The 22,087-nt window shown below is 44.4% G+C and overlaps 1 pseudogene; it reads left to right on the forward strand.

Annotated features, from left to right (window-relative positions):
* The first annotated feature begins 9,311 nt into the window (after positions 1-9,311).
* Positions 9,312-15,707, forward strand: LOC147025435 (uncharacterized; annotated as a pseudogene).
* The last annotated feature ends 6,380 nt before the right edge of the window (positions 15,708-22,087 follow it).

Here is a 22,087-nt window from a genome sequence, read left to right on the forward strand (position 1 = left end):
TCAATCGTTGACCTCTTTGGTGTTAAGCCTGAGTGCTCTGGATGCTGGTGCTCAAGCAGATGGTGGTGAACCCTATCAAGAATTATCCGAGCAAAGACCTTGCCCGGCACTGAGAGCAGCGTCACCCCTCGGTTGTTGTTGCAGTCTTGGCGATCACCCTTCCCTTTCCAGAGAGGGACAACAAGGCCCTCTTCCAGTCAGTTGGGATGATGCCTGTGTTCCAGGCAGAGCACAAAACTGCATGCAACGACACGAGTGCAGCATTTCCACCAGCCTTGAGAAGTTCAGCATGGATGCCACAGATCCCTGGAGCTTTGCCCCGTTTCAACTGGTTCACCGCAGCCCGTGTTTCCACAAGCGAAGGTCGACCATAGTTGATTCGAGGGTCAGCAACAGGGATTGTAACACCCTTGACGTCCAACTTGACAGCTGGGGGATCAGCCTGGTACAACCGCTCAAAGTAACTGGCCCAGCGGGCCTTCACTTCAGACTCCTCTGTCAAGAGCCGACCACTCTCTGCTCGAACTGCAGTGCTCCAAGGGATGGGCTTGGATGAACGCAATGCGCGAATTCCCCTGTAAGCGGGACGAGAATCACCTGTCCACAAGGAGGCCTATGTGCGAGGCCTATGTGCGAGGAACCTGACCTGACAGGCATTGTGATGGAACGAAAGGGATTGGAGAAGCTCCAGGCATTTGCTGCAAAAGTGGCATGGTTTGACTGCCCCAAATAAATGCTCCTCCTGAACCTTGTCAAATGCATTGGTCATTGTTGACAATCAACAATCCAAATTGTGATGTGAAATCTTCAGTGCTGAAGAAGGCAGAAAGAGGAAGGAGAAGAAAAGCAGAAAAGGGAAAGAGAAATAAATGGAATAAAAGGAAGAAGACAGTAGATAGAGGAAACAATTAAAAAATATAACAGAGGACAGGAAGAAGGAGAACAATAAGAAAGGCAGGACAGGAATCTGGACGTAGACAGACAACAAAAAAAAACAGCTAAGAACAGTCAATGTGTTGTACTTCAGTCGGTTGTCCATAATATCTGGTTCAGGAGGACACATTACAAGCCAATGATACCTTTGCCGCCCCTGTGTGAAGCGGGGCCATCGCCGTAAAATACAAAACACACAGGAAATGGTGCTCTGTGTTGAGGCGCGGCGGTGATGGTCAAATTTAACCCTCGACCAGTCAAAGATCCCCGGGGGTTAAAGATCACGGTAAGGTCAGCGTTTGTCTTATTTGCTCTCTCCCACCTGTCTTTCTCTTTCCTCCTGCTGCGACCTCTTCCCCTTTCGTCCTTTCTCTCTTTCTCCCTCTCTCCACCCCTCCCTCCCTATTCGTCCCCCTCTATCCCACACCCTCTCTGTCTCTGTGTCTCTCTCTGTCTCTCTCTCTCTCCCCCCTCCCCCGCCCCCTGCTGGCTGTTGGCGAGTTGAGTGGAGTGTCATGGCGGCTGTGTCGTCTTGGTAAGCTGTGATCTGTGCTGTTTTTTTGCCTTTCTATCCCCTTTCGCATCGTTTTTCACCTCCTTTCCTTTGTTTCCTTCTTCCCATTGTTATTTGTGCTCCCACCCCCCCCCCTCTTCGTTAGACCTCACGCTTCGGCCTTCCCTTGCGCCGTCGTCACACCTCTGTCCTTGTTATTTCATGGTTTGCCCTTCGATTCATCTCCTCCCCTTCCCCTCCCCTTCCCTTCCCTCCCCTTCCCTTCCCTTCCCTCCCCTTCCTCCCATTCCCCGCCCTCCCCTTCCTCCCCTTCCCCGCCCTCCCCTTCCTCCCCTTCCCCGCCCTCCCCTTCCCTCTCCCCTTTCCTCCCCCTCCCCTTCCCTCCCCCATTCCCTCCCCTCCCTCCCCCACCCCCTACCTCCCCCATCCCCTCCCCCTCCCTCCCCCACCCCTACCTCCCCCATCCCTTCCCCATCCCTTCCCCATCCCTCCCCCATCCCTCCCCCATCCCCTCCCCTTCCCCTCCCCCTCCCCTCCCCTCCCTCTCTCCCATCCCCTCCCCCTCTCTCTCTCCCATCCCCTCCCCCTCCCTCTCCCCCATCCTCCTGTTTTCTCCTCGCATACCTTTTCCCTGAGATAGAGAGAGAAAGAGCCCACAGCTTTTGTGGATAGTTTTTAGTTGGCGGCCCATCCCGGGCCCTCAACTGATGGTTTCTTTCCTCACCAAGGCTGTGTTTATTTCCTTTAGAAACCTGTCTCGGCTCGTATTTAATTACTGCACGAGAGCAATCACCCCCTCCCCCTCCCAAATATGACTTTGTATTCCCGTTTTGCGGCATTTGAAGCATAAACAAGAAAACATGGCGTCTTCTGTGTCGCACCCGACGACGTCAACGTCAAGGATCTCGTTATCGCTACGGGAAACATAGTCGGTACTGACAAGGTTCGTGCAGCCTCGTGAATGAACAAACGTGTGGTAATCTTCGTGTCTGAGACAGAACTGGTTCACGAAATCGGATCGACCGGACTATCAACAGATGACGGACATTTTGTGCTCGTCTCCCCTCTGGACACACCGACCATGAAGGTCATGATCTCGAACGCTCCTCCTTTCCTGAAGAATCAGACGCTGATCTCTGAACTATCTCGTTATGGTTCTGTGGTTTCTCAGATCACTCTTTAACCTGAACGTCATCAGGACGATTGGACGAAGCATGTGATGTGTTTTCAGAGACAAGCTTATGTGGTGCTTCCTCCCTCTAACGCTGAAAGAATCTTGAACATCATCTGAAAACTCAAAATTATTAATCATGATTACTAAGTCCACGTAACCACTGACACCTTGAAATGTTTCGAATGTGGTAATTTCGGACACTTGAAACGTTCTTGCCCAAAGGCGACTTCGTCAAAAGATAAAACAAACCTCGTCAACAAGTATATGTCTTCTTCTTCTTCTTCCTGGACTGTGAAGGAAGCGAATTCCATGTCTGGTAAGAAGGCCCAGGCCTCCCAGTCCGATCATCCAAACAACAAAACGAATGTTTGGGATGGTTTCATCAGCGTTCCATCAAGGAAGAGAAAGACTTTACCTGATGGTCGTTTAACCCAGAAGAAAGGAGCATTTACAAACAAGGAATCTGTCGGTAATGTTCCCGAAGTTGTGACTGACGTCACTCGACAATGTTTACCCGGAATGGACCCGGTATGGACCCCGAATGGACCCCGAATGGACCCGATACCTACGACCAACAAGTTTACCACACTTGCCGGTGAGGACATCGACGTTTCCCTGAGAGAGATCACTTTTCCTGTTATCGAAGTAAATAAAACTGTTTCACTCGTCAAAAACTCTCCTATTGGAAAGTCCATTGATGGTGATACACAGACCACAAGTGATGAACCTGCTGTCACTTCGGTAAATGTTAACCCTGAATCCTTGTCAGCGGGGAATAGTGAAACAAATGTTAACCCTGTTACTGGTCCCATTTCATCACGTGGTGAAGCTGGAAACGCAGGAAATGTTAAAATGGATGTTTTACGAGAGACCCCCAAAGTACTGAATACCCCCACGCCGTTGGAGGTCGATAACACTGTTACGGTCGAGGGAAGCAATATGGCTACATCCGCTGATGGTGTTTCTGTTTCAACTCCCCCGATCCGTGTATCAATACTGACAACAGTATCGATATGCAGGACGGTACAAGCTTGTGTGACTCGGAACCAAAACCGACTCTGACGAATCTGACCTGGAGGAAGCAAACAGAAACAGTCAGATGGAAACGGTGGAGAAGCTGACCAGTCAAGGTCCTACCCCCCCCCCCCACCCTGAACAAATACGACTCTTCTTACAAAATACATGTAGGAAACGCAATATAAACCTGACGGAATACTTTCCAGATCAACCGTCCTTCCTTGAGTGTGCTCAGGCTATCGTACGTAAGCCTGACTTATTCGGTTTCCACCAGACACACTGTCACCGCTTAAAAAAATTGATCTCCAAGGCGAAAAGGGATTCTAATCAATTATCCCACTTCTGATCTTATTCTTCGAAGCTATTATTTTCCTTATGGCCAGTTTCAATATTGGAACGATAAATGTTGATGGTGGTGGGAGTCCGCTCCGCAAGATCCAAATTAAACAGCTGGTTGAGGTCAACGGTCTTGACATGGCTTTGTTGCAAGAGACCCATGCTGTCCGATCTGTTCAGTCTCAGTGACAACTATTTAAGGACAAGGAATGTTTCTTTAGTAACAACTCCTCGTAGAAGGCAGGTATCATGTTTGTCTTCGGGAAACATTTCCATCCGTCCTGCCATAAATTTATGAGTATTATTGATGGACACCTTGCCTCTGTGACCTTCTCCATCAACTAGGTCAAGTTCACAATTCTCAATGTGTACGCTCCAAGCAAAAATGACGAGCGGATCTCCTTTTTGCCGAACTGAGAAAATTCGTGTGACCGAAACGGGCCAGAAACCCAACCATGTACCGGAAAACTTTTTGCAAACATCATTGCGAAATATAATCTCCATGATATTTGGTGCGTGCAGCACCCTTCTTATCGGTCTTATACATGGTGTCGTTGTTTAAACAACCACATCTCACTTGCGAGGCTTGATCGCATCAATGTAAATTCTCATTTATTACATGAAGTTTAAAAATCCGATATCGTGCCTTCTGGTTTCTCTGACCATTCCCGAGCTCGATGCTTTATCCAACTCTCTAAACCATGTCCAGGGAGCTCTCACAGGAAATTCAATAACAGTTTACTAGAAAACCTCAACTTCATTCAGGCCTTTGAATCCTGCTGGACCGCTCTCCTAGAACAGAAGCTAAGCTGTTCCGTTAACCCGCTGATATGGTGGGATTTAGTAAAAACCCAAATTAAAGGGTTCTGTCAACAGTATCACTTTTTCTCAACAAGGGCTGACCATGAAGTTAAAAAAAAATTACAGTTAGAGATTTTACAACTCCAACGGGTCGTCGGACAAAATAATAGTAACATACAAAAAACCTTAACTGAGAAACAGTCCTTATTCAAGGAAATAACCGAGAGGAATGCACGTGGTGCCTTAGATCGGATGAGGGTGCGACACCTGAATAAGGCAGACGTACCAACCAAGTACTTCTCCTTAGAGAAACGTCTTCCCAGTAAGCAGCTTTCTCAGCTGTGATTAGCTGATTCATCAATTACTTTTACACAATCAGAAATCAAACTTTTTGTGAAGGAATACTTTTAGAAAATATATTCAATGGAACAAATAAATCCTGTCAGTGTCACCTCGATCTCCGTAGGCCTGCCAGTGTTGTGTGAAGATGGGCGTTCCCAACTGGAAAGACCCATTACTTTGGATGAACTTGGCGCTGCCCTGCACGGCCTTGCCATTGGGAAAGCACCTGGATTGGATGGACTCACAACCAAATTTTACAAGAAGTTTTGGCACTTATTGGGTCCAGAACTCATTAACACCTTGAACGCAAGCTGCCAGCTTGGAGAGCGACCTCAAGAGTTGCTGACGAGCTCTTCTTGCCCTCATCCCAAAAAAGGGAGACATGGTGTGTATTGAAAATAGGTGTCCTATCTCTCTGTTATGTACGGACTATAAGATATTTTCAAAAGACCTGGCATCGCGACTTACTCCTCATTTATCGTCGTTGTTGAAGGAAGACCAATGTTACTGTGTCCCAAAACGTTCCATCTATGACAGCATCTCCCTTGTGAGAGACATCATTGAACTGTGCAAGGAAAACCCAAAAGATTTAGCACTTCTTCTCCTTGATCAGGAGAAAGCCTTTGACCGTCTTGACCATCGATACCTTTTCGAAGGACTTGAGCGGTTTGGACTTGGTTCAACCTTCATCTCTTATATGAAGTTACGATACAATAATATTTATAGTGTGCTAAAGATAAATAATGAACTTGTTGCAGCTTTGTCTGTTAACAGGGGAATTATACAAGGTTTCCCTCTTTCTGGGTTGCTTTATGCTCTCTCCATCGAACCCCTCCTGGTTTATTTGCGCTGTAGACTAACAGGGGTTAGTTTGTCCCAGCTTGAATGGCCCATCAAGGTACTGGCAGACGCCGATGACGTGTGTGTATTCGAACAAGATATCAATGACGTTAACATCGTTCGTTATTGTTTATCCTTATTCGAAAAGGCTTCTTCAGCCAAAGTAAATTGGAACAAAACGAGCGCCCTTTGGCTCGGTCCGTTGTGCGACTTGGTGCCAAGACTTCCTGCTCCACTGTCATGGGCCAATGATGGTGTGAAATACCTTGGAGTGTTCTTCGGTAATAATACCACAGTAGCAAAGAATTGGGCTGGTCTGCTCGAGTTTGTTGAGGGTAAACTGCAAAAATGGAAAGGTCTGATCACACAACTGTCATATCGTGGAAAGGTGTTGGTCATCAACACACTGGTGGCCTCGACCTTATGGCACAGGTTCTTCGAGCTGCGTCCTCCAGCAGTGTTGCTTCAACAGCTCCAGAAGTGCTTTGTGTCCTTTTTCTGGGACGGAAAACACTGGCTGCGACCTGGGGTCCTCAGTTTTTCCAATGACCGATGGAGGCCAAGGCCTCGTCGACATAAAGAGCCGGCTCATGGCCTTTCGACTCTCGGTTGCTCTTCTCATGCTATACACACGACCCTCTCCACCATGGGTCAACGTCACTCATCACCTTTTGCAACAGGCTGGGACGTTAGGCTTTGACCACTCTCTTTTCCTGATGGACCTTTCCAAAATCGACACATCCCCTCTCTCTGGTTTCTATCAGAGCATGCTAAACACCTGGCAAGCTCTGTCAAAAACAAGAGCTAAACATTCTTACACGAAACATGTTTCTGGAAGAACCTTTGTTCTATAACCCCTTTTTCCATGATATGCCTTCTGATCGGTGTTTTATTCAACGCTTTTCCGACAAGGGCGTTAAATCTGTCACAGGTCTTCTCAGCCCAAACGGCAGCTGGATCAGAGCTGATGCATTGGCAAGCCTGGTGGGTGTGCGATCCTCTCGAATCGTGGCATGCATATAAGGTGGTGTGCTTTGGACATACACAGAGCTTGCACCTGCTTGGGAGCAAGACCACCAAAGCAATGAACAAAATGCACATCGAATACCTTCTCTCTCCTCCTTTCCTGAACTCGTATGTGCTTTTTCTCGTGCCAGCCCTCTTCCTTGTCCCCCTTTTAACGGAGGCTTCAATGGCCTTCCCAAACAAAAAGACCTTTATTTGGGTTGTGTAAAATTTCTTTCGCAACGGCAAATAACACAGCAGAAGGTTCGATGGAGAGACCTCTTACCTTGTTCTCCCCCTTATTTTCCTAATTGGAAAGGTTTTTATCACCCTCCTGTACCACCACGACATGGTGACCTCCAATGGAGACTCGTACACTGGATCCTTCCTTCTAATCACTTGTAACACCGTTTTTCAATTCTGCTTGCAGATGAATGTCCTTTTTGTAAGAAATCTGAAAACCTTTTTCACATCGATGTTGAATGCCAATGGTTGGCACCTTCATTTATTTTACTTCGAAATTGTTTGGTGTGGTTTGGTTTGATTTTTAACACTTGTGTGTTCATCTATGGATTGGATATCCCACCAAAAATCCCAATGCTGTATTCGCAATTTCCTGCTTGCTCAGGCAAAGATGGCAGTATTTTAGTCAAGGAAAAGAAAACTTGACGGTGTTGGAGTAAATGATGAAGATGCTTTGTTTTTGTTGCAAAACCTTGTAATAAGTCGTGTTCAATTGGATTTTGCTTTCTTTTCAGTAACTGCAATATTACCACAGGTCGAATCAAAATGGTGTATAAAACAAGTTATTTGCAAAGTCAAAGAGGAATGTTTATCCTTTTGTGAAATGTTTTGTATATCATCCACCCGATTCATCCTTACCTTTCTTCAGAAATTGTTTCTTAGTTTTCTTTCTTTCTCTGAAATGAAAATGTAACTCTCATTTGGGGGCTTTCTTTTCTATTTTTATTCTCAAAAGATACAAAAGTCAAGTGTCTCTCTCTCTCTCTCTCTCTCTCTCTCTCTCTCTCTCTCTCTCTCTCTCTCTCTCTCTCTCTCTCTCTCTCTCTCTCTCTCTCTCTCTGTCTCTCTGTCTCTCTGTCTCTCTGTCTCTCTGTCTCTCTGTCTCTCTGTCTCTCTGTCTCTCTGTCTCTCTGTCTCTCTGTCTCTCTGTCTCTTTCTCTCTCTGTCTCTTTCTCTCTCTGTCTCTTTCTCTGTCTCTCTCTTTTTCTTTCTCTCTCTCTCTCTCTCTCTGTCTCTTTCTCTCTTTCTCTCTCTCTCTTTCTCTCTCTCTCTCTCTCTCTCTCTCTCTCTCTCTCTCTCTCTCTCTCTCTCTCTCTCTCTGTCTCTGTCTGTCTCTTTCTTTGTTGCTTTCTCTGTCTCTTCCTTTGTTTCTGTTTCTGTCTCTTTCTCTGTGGCTTTCTCTTTCTCTGTCCCTCTCCTTCTCTGTGTCTTTCTCTGTCTCTGTCTCTTTCTCTGTCTCTGTCTCTCTGTCTCTCTGTCTCTCTGTCTCTCTGTCTCTCTGTCTCTCTGTCTCTCTGTCTCTCTGTCTCTCTGTCTCTTTCTCTCTGTCTCTTTCTCTCTGTTTCTCTCTCTCTCTGTCTCTCTCTCGCGCCCCCTGCTGGTCATTTGTTTTCTGGGCGTGGTGTCATGGCCGCCGTGGGCTGCTGCTTTGTGTTGTGGTGAGTTTTCAGTGTCGTTTTCGTCCCTCCCCTCCCCTCTTCCCTTTTTCCTTCCTGTTGTGTTCTGTGGTGTTTTATTCGTGTTTTTTCTCCTTTGTTATCGTTGACAGAAAGAAAGAGTGAGAGCTGGCCTATTTGGGTGTGGCCTCGCTGATTTTTTTTTTTTTGAGGCCTTATAAATACTTTGTTGCTCATAATGCATCTGATTTTTAATTTATTTCGATTCATTTCGTGTGACCTTCTTGTCTGGTTCGGGCAAAGAGGTGATAAACTACCATCATGGTGAATGTACGCACTCAGCATGAGGCATTTGAAAATTTAACTCAGAAACACGCGATTGTTTGTGTTCCACCAGACGGTGTCCTCACTGAGGATGTTGTATTTGCAGTCGGGGATGTAATCGGTTGTGAACATATCCGAGCTGCGTCCCGAATGAGTCAGAAAGTCATTGTTTTCGTGTCGGACGAAAACTTGGTGCAAAATATCGTGAGTACAGGTTTAACCACAGAGAGTGTCGTTTTTATGTTAGTGTCCCCTATGGATACCCCTGCGATGAAAATTGCAATATCAAATGTTCCACCTTTCATCCCAAACGATAAACTAGTTTAAAACAAACTAGATAAACAAACGATCAGTTTTGTCGCGATATGGGACAGTTGTGTCAAGAATGTCTATGATTCCACTGAGAAGCCGATTCGAGCAGATAAAACATGTAATGAGTTTTCGTCGACAGATTTCCATGGTTCTTCCTGATAGCGGTGATGACACGGGACTGAATATTTCGTTCAAGGTAAAGTTCAATGATCGTGAATATCAAATGTATGCTTCATCAGCTTTGTTAAAGTGTTTTCTCTGTGGAGTCCTTGGTCATGTCAAACGATTTTGCCCCAAGGTTTTCGTATGGTTCACCGTGTCATGCCGTGGGAAGTGCGTGCCAAAAGCGATTTGATTGTTTAAATGTCATCGATAGGGTGTTAATAAACAGAAAAACCTGGGTGGCAATTTTACTTTTGGGAGTTTGGGTTTTTGTGGAGGCTTAAACGGGGGTACCGTCATTTCGCAGTTTATCGACCGAAATGAAAGCGCTGGTATTGTTATAACTATTTTTGTCTTTTAAAATATTAATCGGAAAATTTTGAAAAAAATCAGGTGTCTTCTTCATATCATCATTCATTTATATCCCAAATATTTAGTTGATATCCTGAATAATTATTGATGTATTAACAAATATATTATTTGTACATGCAGAGTTTGTAAACAACGATATCTGCCTTCTCTGAACCAGTTTAAGATTTTGTCCATTTCAGCATCTTTGATTGTCTCCTACTATAAAACAATTCTAACTTAATATATGTGCAATAAATGAATGCTTGGCCCAATCGATGATAGTAACGTAGCAATATTTTATGAAGTATGTTCTTCCCAGATAAGTATTCAATGCAGAAATGTCATTCGTGACTTGAAGATTTTCATAACCTCAGCACCAGTTAGTGTCAGGAATTGCCTTTCCTTTGCTACATTATTTAGGCATATACTGTGATATTTACACGATATGATTGTGTATCTTTATATATATATATATATATATATATATATATATATATATATATATATATATATATATATATATATATATATATATATATATATTTCTTCTTCTTTTGGCTGCTCCCGTAAGGGGTCGCCACAGCGGATCATCCATATGATCCGCATCGTGATTTGGCACATGTTTTACGCCAGATGCCCTTCCTGACGCAACCCTGGTCGCCTCTTATGACACAGGGATATGGTACACCTATTTTAACCGGGGTATACACCGGCCCAGTATACTGGTACTCATTTCGCCGACCTCGGAAGGATGACAGGCTGAGTCAACCCCCTGGTGTATTAATTCATTGGCCCAACGGGGCTTGAACTCAGGACCTTTTGGATCCCAAGCCGCTGCCCTAACCACTGCGCCAACACCAGGCTCATATATACATATATATATATATATATATATATATATATATATATATATATATATATATATATATATATATATATATATATATATATATATATATATATATATATATATATATATATATATATATATATATATATATATATATGAGAAAAAAACGACATTCATGTAATATTCATGACATGACTTCATAGCACTGATACAAATAATGGAAATAAAAATATACTTTTCTGGAATCATCACACATTCATACCACTACACCTTTTACCACCAGTAATTACTCCACTCAACATCTCGATGAAGACTAACAATAGACTAAATGAATGTGGAATCTTAAAAGAATCTTATTGGGTCATTTGCTGATCTTAATACATTGGCTAACTGATTGGCTACATGTCATCTTCGTCACAAATACTGTAGTCATTCACGTTTCTACAGTCGGTGCATTTGCATAATGCTGTGCATGGCAACCGATTTTTTTTATTTTATTATTTTTTTTTTTAATGGCATGAACAGTTCACTTTCTCTTTGCACGCACCTTTGCATCCACATCTAACTAGTTCAAGTATGACATGTGGTGCTGGCTTTTCAAGACATTGTACTGGTATAAGGTTTTTGTCGTCATTTAGTTTCCATCCATTGTTTTTTGAGAGCAGGTTCTTTGGCCTTGGTTCTTGGTAGGTTTTGTCTCTTTTGGACATCAGGTTGGCACGCTGTATGTGAGGTTTCAGAGTGCTTCGTGTCGGTGGAAGCTTTTCACCCTCCAAGTTCTTGACCTTGAACAGCTCCCATCGAAGATCTGGCAATGTGACGCACAAACTTTTGCAGGAGTATACACTGCAGACGAACGTCTCGACATTGACAACATCAGCTTCAGGAAGACTGTCTGGACATCCAAAGATCTGGAAAGTCTTGATAATCTTGCTGCTTGAAGGTAGTTGCATGAACTTGGTTATCCACGCTTTCTTCGATATACTCAAGAATTTTCCACCCCAATCTGTGCCAGTGAAGTTGTGCAGTCCTATCAAAGCCTTTGACTTCTCCGTTCCAATCGCAGTGCACCTCTCTGATGTCAATTGTCCGGAAGAATTTCCCTCTGCCAGTTAACATCTTCAATTGTCCTGGGGTTGGCAACAAGATCTATCAACAACAAGAACACATCTGTGTCTGGGGACCACACATACATGTCTCGCGTTGACGTTCCTTGTCTTGCTGCATCGATGACATGAAGCGGGATCTGTGTGTCAGCTTCCTCGTGATTGTGAGTGGAAATATTCTGACTGATGATGTTGTTTGCATTGGTGTATGCTGATGACCCATACACAACAAAAGCCCTTTGTTACTCCCAGAGAAATGTTTCAGCAATCGTTTCCCAAGAAATTCTGTGAGCTGGGACTTGGTGTCTACATGAGATAGCAGAAGCTTCATAGGAACATTGTGTATGTTCATCCCTTCTTGTATTATGAACTTCACTGGTTGTGCTGAGCCTGCTCGCTTGGAATGTGTTTTTTCTTTCATCGATCCTGTTGTATAGCGGTCAAAGATGATTCGTCCTTCACTGTACAAATTCATCATGTTGTCAATTCTCTTGACAATTGCATCAGCCAGGTCACTAATTGTGTGCATCACTGGAAGTTTCTTCATACCCTGTACGACCGCTTGTCCATCAATGATGATGACCCTTTCTCTGGCGAACCTGGATTCCATCAACCCGAACTCGTCATCGTCAACAGAGTAACTTGTTGGGTGCAGACCGACATAATCCTTGATGGATTCTGGATGTTCTTCTACACCCTCTGTGGTACCCTCCATTCCCTCATCGTTGGTGAGAGCAACGATTTCAGTTGGTACCTCTTGGATGCGTGGTGTAGTGTTGTCTGATGCAGTTATTGGTGGTGTTTATGACTCTATTTCCTTTATGAACGAGCTCTTGTCACTCGGGATCAGCAGTGTCCCATCTGTTGCAAAGAGGAAATGAGGGGTGACCGCCATTTCAAAGTTTCCGATTGTGTCTCCCAATTTGTCTACTAGTTGTGGTCGAGACTGTTGAATTACTAGGAAGTGAACTAGTAACTGGCGATCTTCACGAAGCTTCACAACTTTGTTTCGAACTTCATAGCTTGTCTTCTTCACACACGTGCTGTGTGTCTTCAGCTTCATCTTCTCAATTCTCTCCCATATTGAAACGGGAGAAGCATCTACGAGTCTGTCAGCCACAAACTGTTCATATGGATTCATCCCTTTCAAGTCTCTGTCCAGGAGATCGCTTTTCGCACTTTCGGGTACAGCCATCATTGACCCAATGTTCACCAACTGCATGTCAGTGGCGAATGGGTTCGTTTCGCAATGTTCTTCAAGTCACGTTTCATTTTATCCACATTTGTAGCGAACCGCTGGGCTATTGTTCCTGATAGTTGATAATGTTCTTGTTGAGTTGCATCAGTAGTCAAAGTGTAGTGGTGTCGGAAATCACTGACAATACGGGTCAACTCTGGTGCTGTCAGCAGGAAGCGAGTCAGTGCAGACACATTTTGCGTGATTCCTGTGATCCCTCCCACTACCTTGAGTCTTCGGATTTCTTGTTCGAGGGTTTGATCCACAAACATGTTGCAGAACGGTGTTCCTGTCTTTTTGATACAGAAGTCACCATCTTTAAGTGCATTCCAGGTGTCAGGGTCCTCTGTCTTCAGTGCATTCATTTGAGCCAAATGAAATGGCATCAGTCTAGCATACTTGTACAGGTCGTGCACAAAGAAATACTTGACCTGATTGTCAAGGGCGCCCAAATATTCTTCCCAGTCACCTTGTCTGCACGCTCGGATTAAGTGTAGTAAGCACTCGACTTGATGCACATAATTCATGAGGAATTTGCCAACTTCTCCATCATTTGATGTTGTCATCTTCTCGTCGATAGTCTAAGTGTAGCTTGCACATATGTTGTCAAAGACTGTGGTGCTTTCTTTCTTTCGACTGTGCAGACCTTCTCAGAACTGATGGCACTGTTCTGCAATGACTGAGGTGTCATCAGCATCAAGCTACTCGTACTTCATGACATAGCATGCCAAGGCATTTACTGTGTGGTACTCGATACCCCACGTGAATGCTTTCCCACCATAGATGTGACGCAGTGTTGTTGGAGAATAGATGCCCTTTCCGATGGCGACCGTGTCAAGACCGCTGCCTTCGATGTACTTTCCTAGTGCATGCAGGGCTGCAAAACATATGTGGAGCTCCCCTGCACGTAGAACCCAATTGGTGTTCCCCTCTGATTCTTGGATCTTCACTGCTCTCTCATAGAGATCAAGGTCTGGAGTGATAACAGATTTTCAGCCAGAGCTGCATACTGCCTTTCTCCATACTGTGCTCGCTTCTCGGCAAAGTTTTTTTTATGTTACCAATAGAATCTGATGTAACATTCTGTACAAAGGTGTAGCCCTTCCGCTTGCCTTTATCGCAAATGATGTAGGTGAGTGAGTTCATTGTCACGTCCGTTATCGTTGAATATCAACAGGCCTTGCTTCGAACCAGGTGAACATCTTCATAAGTGCATATCTGGAAATACATAAACATCAATAATTATTTCAGAAATCAACTAAATATTTGGTACATTAATGAATGATGATATGAAGAAGACACCTGATTTTTTTCATAATTTTCCTATTAAAATTTTAAGAGATAAAAATAGTTATATCAATATTAGCGCTTTCATTTCGGGCGATAAACTGCGAAATGACGGTACCCCCGTTTAAGCACCTACAAAAACCCAAATTCCCAAAAGTAAAATTGCCACCCAAGTTTTTCTGTCGACTCAGACCCTTTAGATGCCATTTAAACAATAAAATCGCTTTTGGCACGCAATTCCCACGGGACCACGTTTCAGGTACATGGTGAACCTGACTATTTCCTGTTCAAAGTGTGGTAAAAATGGCCATGGAGAGATGGATTGCAAAAAGGATATCAACACTGCAGATCCTATAAAACGGGCTGATGTTAATCTTAATAGTTTACAGATTCCTGCTGTTCCTGCTGTTCCCTCCTGTAGTGAGACGGATGTTAACAAAACCCTTGTTTCCAATCCCAGTGTCGAAAATAATGGTACATCATTCCCGATTACTGAAAATGAAGTAACCTTAAATTGTACAACCTGTCCTGATGCTCTTTCATGTCGTGAAGAAATGGACGAGGATCCTGCAATTACCCCGAAAAAACGAAGAGCAACAGATGCTAGTTTTTCTCTCAGTACTGCAAAGGAAGTAGTATTGGAGATGGACAGTGTCGCTGAAAACGTACCCCAATTTGGTTTTCATGTTTCGACCCTTTTTGAAGAGGAGGATGGTAAATTAGATTCAAAAATTGCGGAAAATTAATCTCAAAGGATGCGGTTCATCTCTGTAGATAGAAATCGTTGTTCAACGGAAATAGGAGGCAATGCTGAGGACGTTAGTAAACCCTCAATTGAACCATTACCATCACTGGTTACCAATGAGCAGACGGTGATTGACTCATACCTCGACAGTGCCCCTCTACCCATACAGATGGAAACATGTATTCCCGAGTCTCCGACTGATTCCATAGATAACACGACACATGAGGGAGAAACTGGGGTTTCGGCTCAGTTTATGCCGAACGAACATCAGGGTAATGTAGTTTGTACCATTGAGCTCTCCAGCACATCTCTGGAGACACTGAAGATTCCAATAGTGACTAAAGAGGCTGATATTCTCGATCCTGGAGGTACCCTGTCAGCGTTGTCAGAAACGTCAGAGTCGGATGTAGATGTTGAGGTGCCTGAGTTGTCTCAGTCTCCGATGAGTCAGTCAATGATAGCTCCTCAACTTGTATTTTCTTTTCTAAATGAAGCCTATAGACAGCGAAAAGTGGTTATCAAAGATACATTTACTGATTTCGTTTCATTTCTCCAAACTGCGGAAAAAAAAAAAAAAAAAAAATAATAATAACAATAATAATAATAATAACAACAAAGCCCATTGATTTCCCACCAACAAAGTCACAGTTGCACCGTCTTCAGAAATTCATCACACGAAAGCAGGTCTTGAAATTTCGCAACAGTCGATAAAGCCTTTTGATAAAGAATGAAGAAAATCACTTTTGGCGCTTTAAACATAAATGGTGGAGGTGCAAATCACAATCGCCAAGTTCAAGTGCAAAGTTTATTTAAGCGCAAAAAAAAGACATACTTTAATGCAAGAAACACATATCACTCAGAATGTGGAGTATGATTGGTGTCGCCTTTTTGGGGGGCAGTGTTATTTTAGTAACCTGTCTTCTCTTTCGGCAGGTCTTGCTTTTATACTTAGACCAGGGCTAACACCCGAGTCATGTGTTTTCCTGAAGATTGTAAAAGGTCGATTCCTTTCTCTTGAACTCGTGATTAACAATTTTCATTTTACATTATTTAACTTGTATGCACGCTGTGAGAGTGCAGAACGAAGAGCTTTCTTTGCTTCTGTGATCTACCACTTACAGACAGTTGATCCAAATCACTGTGTCTGCATTGGGGGTGATTTTAACTGCACATTTGATCCTAAAATAGACAGGAACACAGCAGAAGCCCATGTGGAATCTTGTATAAAAAAAATATAAATATTGTATGAATAAATCTTGTTCTGGCACATGCTCCCATACCTGACCTGACCTTAAATCAACTTTTGTGCAAAATGGCCAGTACAAGGTAAGACATCCTACTTCAACTTAACAACATTTTTGTTATCAGTCAAACATTAACATTGAAATTTGTCTCACCTTTTGCTAGGATCATTTGCTTCTCAACAAAAAGTGCTAAACATGCCTCGGTTGAAAGGTTTGTCATTGGTGACACTTGTATATATCAGTGTCTATTTCCTGTGTGATAAATTATACCACCTTGAGAAAAGTATTTGTCTATCATTTACTGTGTAAAGTAAATAAAAGTTCTGAAACAATATTATTCCATGGGTGTATAGCAAATTTATTAAGAAATCCAAAAATCTTAATTTATTTTTTGTATTTTGTATATTAAGATCAGTACAGCAGACAATGTTACCCCATCCCCCAAATGAAAAATTACCTAATTTGGGTGGATTTATGTTGTTTGGTCAATGTCATGATATTTTCCCTGTTGTTATCGAAGGATACTTTCCAAGAATCAAACAAAGGTAAATGATAGCATGTTCATGAACAAGATTAATGTTTTTTCCTGTAATTTCTCAAAAAATGCAGAATTTCAGGGATTTAGATACTCAATAATGCACATATGAAGGTATCAAACACCCGTGTTACACAATATAAACCAATAAGACAGTTGCAAGATGGTTAATCATGTGCAATCTGATGAATGAGTCAAAGGTGAAAATGAAACACAATCTTCTGTTGTTGGGCATAAAATTGCAGAACAGAAACACAAATGTGGTGTTCCACACTAACAAGGCCATTACCTAGGCCCAATGAGTTGCTGATAAACATATTGTCGTATGAACCAAAGACTGGTCCTTTATAGTTTCTAAGACATCTCTGATCATATGCACCGATTGTAAGTGATATAAAATGTTCAAGATGAACTGAAAAATCATAATCATAATCAAGTTCTTCAATATCCTCATCTAAACTTTCCCCATCCTCTGACTCAAAGATGGATGCCTGGTTCTCACAGTCTGGCAGTCTGCACATATCAGTGCATTTCAGTCCGTTTGACAAACACACATTTTGGTGGTGAACACTTCCTTTTACAATTACAGGCCAATAAATCAAGGACCACCTCTGGTGCTGGCTGACCATCCATCCAGTGCACCACCAACTGTTCAACTCCTCCTTCCTTCTCCATCTTCCATCCTCGGCCAACAGGAGTTGGTACTTTCGGGTCCTGTTCAAGACATCGTCTCGATATTGTAGCCTGGTAGTTGGCTCTTTGTGCATGTTTCACGAAGCAGTCCCTGCATGGTGGAAGCTGGTGGCTCTCTATCTCACCTTTCTTAGCACCAAAAAGGTCGTACCTGAGATAATTGACCTGAGTGGATGATGCCTTGGTGCATAGAGGAGGCAAGTAAATGCCTCTAGTTTGTCCATCAATTCTCGGGAGAGGCCCCATATATGACCCAACTCTAGAAATGTGTCTTGGTTTTCCCTGTTGCTGGTCAAGAGTTTCAAGGTGCTTGTCTTTCCCTTTGCCTTCAAATGCACTGACAGTGTCACATCCTGCATATGCATGCATACAAATGAGAGCCCTACAGACATCTATGCCAACAGTGGCAGCAACCTTCACGATGTCAACGAGCCTCGTCCGGGTTCTCGTTCCACATTTCTGGAACAGTGGGACTCCAATCTTGTCATGAAATGCCAAGGACATTATGAAGACATCTGTGTTCTCTGAGCAGATCATTATAGTCTGATAGCCCTCTCTTGCTGCATGAGCAGCATGGAGAAGTAAGCGCCCATCTGCTTCTTCCAGTTGGCACTGAAGAGCTGGCACCTCTTCACTGTCCTGAGATGTGATTCTGCAACATTTGTCATTCACAGTTGCACGTAAAACCTTCCCCTGTAGCTTTTCTCTGTATTCTGGTTTCCTCCATTCACCGACTGAGAAGGTAATGAGACTGGTCTTGTCATTAACTGTGCTCAGGAACCTCCTCCACTGCCTCACAATATGTGTGCCTGTGATGCTTTGCAGCTGATGGCCGGCCTCTCCACCTCGTAGTGATCTCTCACTGTTCTTGATAGAGTTCTCCCTGTATGTGTCAAACACAACATCTATTCTGTCACTATCAGCTCCTTCCCTCAGTGCTGTAGACAAAACTATAGTGGCAACATCTCCAAAAGTAACTTGATCAACTTTTACTCTTTGGAGTAAAACATCTAACTTTAAATATATTTTGTTATTTTAGTTTATGATTAAATTTTCTTAAAATTCACGAATTTAAACATGGTATCCATTAATTAGGGTATGGGCAAAAAACTTCCGTACCACTTTTGATGAAAACAAAATCATGTGTTCCTCAATGTATCAGCACTGGACTATCAGTGCCTGTAATTGCAAACACTAAATGCTCGGCTCGTTTTAACAACTGTTTTGAAAAGCAAATAACATGAGCTACGTGTCTAACAATTTTCAAGAAGATATAGCCCATAATAAGAGAGAACATTTCGTTTTAAACAGAATGCCTTCTGTATTACGCCGGTTTCAGAAAAGTTTATTTTGGGATGGGGTTGCTGCTGTTGTTGTTCGTCCTTCGGGTTCGAAGATGACCATGACTTCACTTTCAGTTGGGAGATTGGTGACTGTGGGTCCGGAAGTGATTGGTGAGGCCAATCCAGGCCCGGAAGGCACGCCCACACGTAGGACATAAATAAATGGATGGGTGCTGCAGTGGAAGCAGAGGTAGCCTGGGCCTTGCGCGCGGTGCGTTTCGTCTGGGCCTCTGCAGTGCGTCTGTTCTCTGCTGGATGGGCTCCTGTGGTGAGCTTGCTTCACCAGGTTGGACGGTCCAGAGCAAGAGATTCCCAAGTGCTGAGGTTGATGTCCAAGTTTTTGAGGGACACTGAGGCAGTCCTTAAACCGTTTCTTCTGTGCCCCTACTGAGCGCTTACCCTGACACAGTTTTCCATACAGAAGCTGTTTTGGCAGTCGACTGTCGGGCATTCTAACGACATGACCTGCCCATCTGGCTTTGGGCTTTCCGTAGAAGGGTGTGGACGCTGGGGATTCCGGCCCGTTCCAAGACCTCTGTGTTGGGAATTTTGTCCTGCCATCTGATGAAAAGGAGTCTGCATAAGCAGCTCAGGTGAAAGTGGTTGAGCTGTTTGGCCTGTCTGCTGTTGACAGTCCATGTCTCACTGGCATAGAGAAGAGTGGTGAGTGCCACTGCATGATAGACCTTCAGCTTGGTGGAAAGGCTGAGTCCTCTCTGCTCCCAAACATTCTCACGGAGTCGCCCAAAGGCAACACTGGCCTTGGCAATCCTGTTATTGACCTCAGCATCAATGTTCACCGCTCACGAGAGTGCACTGCCCAGATAGGTAAAGCTGTCGACAGCCTGTAGATTCTGTCCCTTCACCATGATGTGTGGTTCCTGGTCGGGCTTTCCAGGCACGGGCTGGTACATAACTTCAGTCTTTTTGGTGCTAATGGAGAGACCAAAGTTGTCACAGGCCTGTGAGAAAAGCAGTCCATTTCATCCTGCATCTTCTGCTCTGTGCAGCCGTTGAGGGTGCAGTCATCAGCAAACAAGAGATCTCTGATGATGGTCTCCTTCACCTTTGTAACAGCTTGCAAGTGCCTGAGGTTGAACAGCCTGCTGTCAGTCCTGTACTTGATGTGTATTCCATCCTGGCAGTCACTGAAGGCATCAGTCAGCATGGCAGAGAAGACCTTGCTGAAGAGTGTAGGGGCAAGAACACAACCTTGCTTCACGCCGTTTGTCATTGGAAAGGCTTCCGACTCGTCTCCATGATCTAGCACTTTCACCATCATGCTTTCATGGAACTGACGGACAATCGCCATGAACTTGCTTGGACAGCCAAACTTCTACATTATCTTCCACAAGCCATCTCTGCTGACAGTGCCGAAGGCCTTTGTGAGATCGACAAAAGTCACGAATAGGTCGCTGTGCTGCTCTTGGCATTTTTCCTGGAGTTGGCGTGCAGCAAATATTATATCTACAGTTCCACGTCCAGCACGGAAACCGCACTGGCTTTCTGGAAGGAGACCCTGCTCAACGTGTTGATTGAGATGGTTGAGCAGGATGCGAGCTAAGATCTTCCCAGCTCTGGGCAGGAGGGAGACGCCTCGATGATTGTCGCAAGACTGGCGGTTGCCTTTCCTCTTGTAGATGTGGACTATACTGGCATCTTTCAACTGTTGTGGGACCTTCCTTTTATTCCACATGGACTGGAAGAGTTCAATCAGCCTCTGCATCATGACAGGGCCTCCTGATTTGTACATTTCAGCAGGAATTGCATCTGATCCTGGTGCTTTGCCACAGGAAAGTTGCTTGATGGCCTTTGTGACTTCTTCTTCTGTCAGGAGGTTGTCAAGGTCCTGGTTGATCTCCATCTGAGGAAGGCGAGTGATGGCCTCGTCGTTGATATCAGCAGGGCGATTGAGGACCTGGTTGAAGTGTTCAGCCCATCTCTCCAGAATGTGCTTTTTCTCTGTCAGAAACTGGGTCCCGTCTGCACTGAGGAGGGGAGAAGAGCCAGAGGACTGGGGTCCATACACAGCCTTCAATGCGTCATAGAAACGCTTGGTGTCATGACTGTCTGCGTAGCCCTGGATTTCATCAGCCTTCTTACAATACCATGCATCCTGCATCTCACGGAGTTTCTTCTGTACTTTTTGTCTTGCGCTGGCAAAGGCATCTTTCTTTGCTTGTGACGTGGGGTCGTTCTGGTGTGCTCTGAACAGTTGGTGTGTCTCTGATTGCAGTGCCTGTATATCTTCATTGTTCTCGTCAAACCAGTCCTGGTTTCTGCGGGCTGCTGGCCCGAGGTGTTCGAGGGCGATGGAGTAGACTGCAAATCTGAAAGCCACCCAATATTCTTCAAGGCTGTCCTGGTCATCATGGGGTATGTCCACCAACTTGCCATCAAGGTCTCTGATGATTTCATGTGCAACTTTGCTGCTCTTCAGCTTGGAGATGTTGAGCCTCTTTGCAGTCTTCTGACCTGGGGGTCTTCTCATGGGCGGAATGCAAAGCTTAAGTTTGGACACGATGAGGCGATGATCAGTCCAGCAGTCTGCACCACACATGGCCTTAGTCACTCTCACGTCCTGCCTGTCCCTCTTCCTGGTGATGACATAATCAATCAGATGCCATTGCCTAGAGCGTGGGTGCATCCAAGATGTCTTTTTACGGGTGGGGAGGTGGAAGAGTGTGTTGGTGATGACGAAGTCATGTGAGGCACACATCTTCAGGAGTAGAACGCCGTTGGTGTTACACTTGCTGGTGCCATGTCTTCCAATGATCCTTTACCAAGTCTGGTGATCTGTCCCCACTCTGGCGTTGAAGTCCCCGAGGACAATAAGCTTCTCTGACTGTGGGACTGCTGCAATGGGGGCGTCAAGTTCTTCATATAACTTATCATTGATATCATCCGGGTTGGTCATTGTTGGGCATATGCACTGATCAACGTTGCACTCTTCTTGTTTCCAAGTGGGAGTTGAAGTGTCATCAGGCGATCATTGATGTCCTCTGGAAGCTTGGCAAGTTTTCGGGCGAGGTGAGATCTGATGGCGAATCCAACGCCTGCCTCTCGCCGTTCAGCGCTGCTGCGACCACTCCAAAAGGTGTACCCACCACCAAGTTCGAAGAGCTGTCCCTTATCTGCAAGGCATGTTTCACTAAGTGCTGCTATGTCCATGTTGTAGCGAGCTAGTTCTTTGGCGACTAGTGCAATTCTTCTTTCTGGTCTATCTGTTTTGGTGTTATCCAGCAGGGTTCGCACGTTCCACCTGCCGAGGTTGAGCATCTTCAACTTGTTTTTCT

This window comes from Eptatretus burgeri, chromosome 6, assembly GCF_056783735.1.
Source record: "Eptatretus burgeri isolate ZD-2024b chromosome 6, Ebu_testis_v1, whole genome shotgun sequence".
Classification (NCBI taxonomy): Eukaryota; Metazoa; Chordata; class Myxini; order Myxiniformes; family Myxinidae; genus Eptatretus; species Eptatretus burgeri.